The sequence below is a fragment of the Musa acuminata genome, chromosome BXJ1-2 (assembly GCF_036884655.1).
Source record: "Musa acuminata AAA Group cultivar baxijiao chromosome BXJ1-2, Cavendish_Baxijiao_AAA, whole genome shotgun sequence".
Classification (NCBI taxonomy): domain Eukaryota; kingdom Viridiplantae; phylum Streptophyta; class Magnoliopsida; order Zingiberales; family Musaceae; genus Musa; species Musa acuminata.
The window spans coordinates 307,196-313,803 of NC_088328.1; positions in this window are offsets into that span (position 1 = coordinate 307,196).

A 6,608-nucleotide genomic window follows, 5' to 3' on the forward strand; every position below is an offset into this window, starting at 1 on the left:
TGTTCGCAGAAATCAGTTTGCAGTTATAAACAGAATCAAGACATAAACGTAAACTGCAAAGAAACTCGTTCGCAGAAATCAGTTTGCAGTTATAAACAGAATCAAGACGTAAACGTAAACTGCAAAGAAACTCGTTCGTAAAAGCGCAGAGAGCAGTAGCTATGTAGGAGGTTTGCAGTAATGATAAAGTGCTCAAAATGAAAGCAAACCAGAGATTTAGAGTGGTTCGGTCAGTCTTGACCTACTCCACTTTTGGCTTCCTCCACCGACGAGGTCATCGACGTCAACTAGAAGCCTTCATTCAATAGGCGAAGGCCAACTACCCTCTTACAGATTCACTCCTTTTGACGGGCTTAGGAGACAACCCTTACAGAAGTTTTCTCTCCTCTCTTTACAACTCAAACTTGAAGAATAGAAAGAGGAGAACTAGCAGTTTTGAGCTCTAAGAAACACAGAAAGATAGCAAGATTTCGAGTGTGTGTTCTGTGCTTTCAGTGCTGAATGGGTGGGGTATTTATAGGCCCCAACCCAGTTCAAATTTGGAGCTCAAAACGATCAAATCCCGGAATTCCGGGATCAGGCGGTTGCACCTCCTGACTGGAGAGGTTGCACCGCTTGGCAGAGCTCGAAGACTGAGCCCAGGCGGTGCCACCTCTTGACTGAGGCGGTTGCACCTCTCTGCCAGAGCTCGAAGACCGAGCTCAGGCGGTGCCACCTCTCTGTCAGGGAGGTTGCACCGCCCAGTCTTGCTCGAAGACTGAGCTCAGGCGGTGCCACCTCCTGGCTGGGGAGGTTGCACCGCCCAGTCTCGCTGGGAGGCTTAGCCTAGGCGGTGCCACCTCCTGGCTGGGGCGGTGCCACCTCTTTCACTATTTCAGCTCACTTGGTTTGGCTCTAAACTTGGCCCAAACCAGTCCGAACTTGGGCCTAATTGGCCCTACTTGGGTTATAGGATTAACACCTAATCCTAACCCTAATTAATGTACTAACTATGATTTTAAAGACATTTTCTAAGCTATTACAAAGTCCACAAGTCAAGACTTCTTCTGGCGAGCTTCCGGCAAACTTCCGGCAGTCTTCCGATGAACTCTCGGAAACCATTCTGCGGACTCCCGGCAAGCTCCTAGACTTCACGATTTGTTCTTAGCAAGTTCCAACGAGCTTCTTCGGCAAGCTCCGATCTTTCTCGGCGAGCTCCGCGAACTCCCAACGAACCTTCCGGCGAGCTTCCGAAAAACCCTTCAACAAGCTCCCAACTCATTCTCGGCTAGTTCCGGTAGCATTCCCGACGAACCTTCGGACTTCCGTCGAACTCTCGAACTCGCGACAAATCCTTCGCGCTTGACTCCGACACTTTGTTTCGCTTTATGTCTTCATCGTTATCATAGTTAATCCTGCACAATTAAAACAAAACTTTGATCGAGACAATTAATCCTAAGCAATTAACCAAGTTGTCCGGCATGTCATTGGTCCCTCGACGCTTCGTCTGATTCTTCGGCGCATCATCCTCTCCTGCGGCCTATTGCCCAATCGGCCAGTTGACTCCGCAACTCCGATATCCTTGGCACAATAACCGCTCTTCTTGGCCCGATGCCCGAGTCCACGGCCCGAAGCCTTCTGTCGATACGTCGACCGATCCACCGGCCCGACGTCCAATCTTCTAACATGTTCCTCCGGTACAACATGATGTTCCTGCTTTAATTGTCTCATCCTGATCAAAGCATCCTGCGTCACTCAAAACGCATATTAAATCATAAACATATATCAAGTAGTTTCATCATCAAAATACGAGATTCAACACAAGGTACTATCTCTTGCTCCTAACTTATGATGATACATTTTTCTATAAAAAAAGATGATTTTTAGGTACCCATTTAACCTTGGGTGCCTTAAAAATTGATCTACATATCTTATCATGTTGCATTAAGTCATTTAAGGTTCTTTTAGGAACCCTAATCAATCTATGTGGACTAAATCTTTTAAGTGGACATTTTTAGGCAATATGTCTGAGTTTACAACAAAAGTTGCATTTAGTGTGAGGTGAAACATGCAAGGTCGGGCCTTTAACAAAAGTGGTTGGATTTTGATGAGAGCTACTCACAAATCCGATTTCACTTCTGCTATGAACGTGACCCTTATTGGCAAGGATAATGTTCAAAGACTTGCTACCAACCTCAAAGTTTTCTAAGGTTTCTTTTAATAGCAACTTTTCATTTTTAAGTATTTCTAGTTCATCACATTTCGTACAAGGAGTTAAACTACTATTATGCTTAATCTTTAATATATCAAAATCACTAACAAGAGAAGCATGCTCCTTTTTAAAAAAATTATATTTTTTACTAATTTATTTACATTCATCGAATAAATCATGAAAAACATTTAATAGTTCATCAAAGGATAAATTTGCATCAAATGAACTTGTTACCTCATCTCCAATGGCCATTAATGCATAGTGAGCAACTTGCTCGGTGATGGTAGGCTCCTCTTCTTTGGATGCACTTAAGTCATCCCATGTTGCTTTGAGAGTCTTCTTTTTTTGTTGCCTCTTGTTGGTTAGGGGACATTCGCTCTTGTAATGTCCCGGCTTCTTGCATTCGTAGCATATTACTTGATCTTTCTTGGGTTCAAATTTATTTTTAGTATCATTTTTTAATTTATTTTTTATGAATATTTTGAATTATCTCGTTAAGAGTGTCAAATCTTCATCAAAGTCTTCATCACTTGAGTTTTCTTTCAAGTGGTCTTCTTGGGTTCTTAGTGCCATATCCTTCCTATTCTTTGGAAGGGTATCCTTTAGTACTTCATGAGCTTTACAAGTCATTTCATAGGTCATTAGTGACCCAATTAGTTATTCGAGAGGAAAATTATTTAGATCTTTGGCCTCTTGAATGACCGTTAATTTAGAGTCCCAACTCTTTGGAAGGGATCTTAAAATTTTATTAACAAGTTCAAAATCTGAGAAACTTTTACCAAGTCCTTTTAGACCATTGATGACATCCATAAATCGGGTGTACATATCTTCAATGGTCTCACTCGGTTTCATCCGAAACAACTCATAAGTGTGCACTAAGAGATTAATTTTTGACTCCTTCACTCTTTTAGTACCTTTATGAGTCACTTTGAGTGTGTATCAAATATCAAAAGTCATTTCACAAATCGACACTTGATTAAACTCATTTTTATCTAATGTGCAAAACAAGGCATTCATAGCCTTGGCATTTAGAGTGAAAGTCTTCTTCTCCAACTCATTCCAACCGTTCATTGGAAGAGAAGACTTTTGAAATCCGTTTTCAATAATGTTCCATAGTTCAAAATCTATTGAAATTAGGAAGATCTTCATTCTAGTCTTTCAATATATGTAATCTGTCTCATTGAACATGGGCGAACGTGTAATTGAATGACCCTCTTGGTTGCCGGCAAATGCCATCTCTCTTGGGTTTTAAACCAAATTAAAGTGAATCTCGATCTGCTACCAATTGTTAGGATCAAGAGCAGCACTAAGAGGGGGGGTGAATTAGTGCAGCGAAAAACTTTTACGATTTCAAAAAATATTTCGTACATTCGAAGGAAATCGATTCGGAAAGATAGTAACTTTAAAACGTCAGAGAGCGTAAGTGTAGTGAAAGCAAGATGAGGAGAAGAAGCACTTTACTATGAAATGATTTGCAGTTAAATAAAATTGCTCAAAATGAAATGCAAACCAGATTTAGAGTGGTTTGGTCAATGTGACCTACATCCACTATCGGATTCCTCCTCCGTCGAGGTCACCGGCGTCTACTATAGGCCTTCCTTCAATAGATGAAGACCAATCACCTTTTACAGCTCTTTCTCCTTTTGTCGGGTTTCGGAGAGAACCCTTACAAGTCTCACACCTCTCTTGAATGATCTCAAAATTTAGAAAGGGAGGAGGAGAACTCTAGCACTTGTTTACAATACTTATATACCCCAATAACTCAAGATTATAATCACACTTCGGTGCCTTTTCATTCTGAAAATGGTGGGGTATTTATAGGCCCTAATGGAATTCAAAAATGGAGCCAAAAAGTGTCTTATCCCAGATTTTTGGGGTACTGGCGGTACCATTGCCATAACTGGGCGGTACTACCGCTTGATTATTGACATTGGGCAGTACTACTGCTTAATCTGGGCGGTACCACCGCTTGATAAAGCTTGGAGACCGAGCTCTAGTGGTACCACTGCCTAACAAGGGCGGTATCACCATTGGCAGTAATAACTGCCGATGGTGCCACCACCTAATCTGGGCAATACCACCACTGAAACCACCTAGGGTGCTGTTTTCCAAGCGATGCCACCACCAGCCCTAGCGGTACCACCGTCGGCCAGGAATTCAGCATCCTGGTTGGGCCTTGACTCTGACCCAAACCAGCTCAACTCCGAGCCCAGTTGGCCCCTAACAGAGTGTAACATCCCTCATTTAAAAAAAAAATAGTAAATGCTTGTTTGTAAATATGAGGATTATTTAATAATTTTTTTATTAAATAATATTATATTAAAGTTTATGACTAAGGACCTAAGAGTAAATATTAAAATTTTGATATGATTTATAGAATATTCAGAATTGAGTAAATAAAAATAAAATAAAATGGAGGACATGTGTCATTAACAAGGATGAGCCACTTACATTTATTCTAAAGTTGACACCTAAACCCCCATGCATGCTTGCCACCTCACTATTTTAGTATGAGCCAAACCTAAGTAATTTAAGGCACCATTAAAAAGAAACTTTGCAGCCAACGTTAGTTTGAGGAGAAGAAGAAGAAGAGAAGAAGAAGAAGAGAAGAAGGAGAAGAAGAAGAAGAGGAAACTTTGTTTGAGGTTTTGCATCAACTCGCTATATTTGGAAATCAAACTCATCTAAGGCAAGTATTCTAATCTCTTCCTACAGAATTCCTAATCTCTGTTTTCCTTTTAATTCTTCATAATTCAAAATATTTCAGCTTAGTACCAAACCTTTCTTTCCTTTTGATACAAAGTCATGAATCTGAAATTTTTCGGTAATCTGACTTCTATACATTGTTTTGGATCTAACTTTTAGTACTAAACTCTGATTTAGGCAAAGCCTAATCCACTTGAAAGTAGACTCAAATATCTTTATTTTGATACTGAGATTGAATAATTTAGAGTTTAAATGCCTACTAAGACTTCTGTTTCAATTAACCCTACAGATTCTGTAAAATAGAGACTGAAATTTCTGACCTTCTGTTACTAAATTGCTCATAACTCTCTAGAGAAAATTCTGAATTATACAAAGCTTATTTTTTTGGAAACTGGATTTACTTATCTTTCTTTTGACACATAATTTGGAAATTTTGAAGTATGTTTGCCTTCTGAAACATCTGTTTAAATTGATTCTATCAAGTCTGCAAAACAAGGATGATCAATTCTGACCTTCCTTTACTCTATTTGTTGTAACTTCCTGTTAAGAACTCAAAAATTTATAAATCTAAGTTCATCTGAAAATAGATTGATACAGCTTTCCAATGACACCTATTTTTAGTGATTTGGATCATACTTGGTGACTCAAACAATTCAGAAAATATACCATTCAAATTCTATCATAATTGAAAACTTTATTGGGTTTTGCCTATTCAATTTTCATCCTATTGGAAATATGATTTCTACTAAATTCTTCTTCAATTGAGTTTTATATTAGTTCTTTGAAGTTCTTGTATTGTTCATCCTAAAATTATTGTATATCTGAAATTTATTATGTAATGCTTTGTTTGCATTTCCTTGTTTGATAAAGGCACATGCATATCTTCGTTGTTCCGTATGTGCTTCTGATATGTGTCAATGTTATTGTTCATACTACCCTTTTGTACTCTAGTGTCTTATGGGATATTGTGAACCTTTGCCAGAAATGGTAAAGGAAGTCATGCTTAGAGCCCGTGATTGCTCTGTCGACCCCATTGACTTCACTCAAACGTGGGTGGATGGAGCTCCCAGATGTGGGAGACTTATGCTTAGTGGTCATCCAGAAATGGATGAATCACATTATGTATGTGGTCCCACAGCGCCCTCTATATTTATTGATATGATATTCAAAGCTTTGTTTATGAGTTCATATTATGCTTTGGATAAAAATGGAATGCATGCTACATCAAAAATGACATACAAGCTTGTGTTTATTATTCGGTTCATTTGTTATACTTTGAAGTGTTTCATTTGTCATTATTATGCCCCCAAACACTCTTATGCCTTTGATATGCACCTAAATGCTTCATGTGCCATTTGATATATGCCTAAATACTTCTTTTGCCAATGAAATGCTCCAATTTCCTTTCTCCTATTGTTATGTCTAATGCCTGTTTTTGACTGAGGTAAACCTTTGTGATTTTATATCAAATGAGATGACTTCAAATGAACACTTGTATTTCTACTTTTGTATCTTGATACTAAGCCTGCTTGAACTTCTCCTATCGCCATGGATATGTTAGACGCTTGCTGAGCTCTTTATGCTCACCCTGTTGCTATATAAATTTTTCAGGGTAGCTTGTCACGCACTGAAAAGCTAGAATTGGGTTAAAGCAGTGAAAGGCTAGAAGATTTTTGAGCTAATCTTTGTTAGATGATAGGTTTTTGTTGTA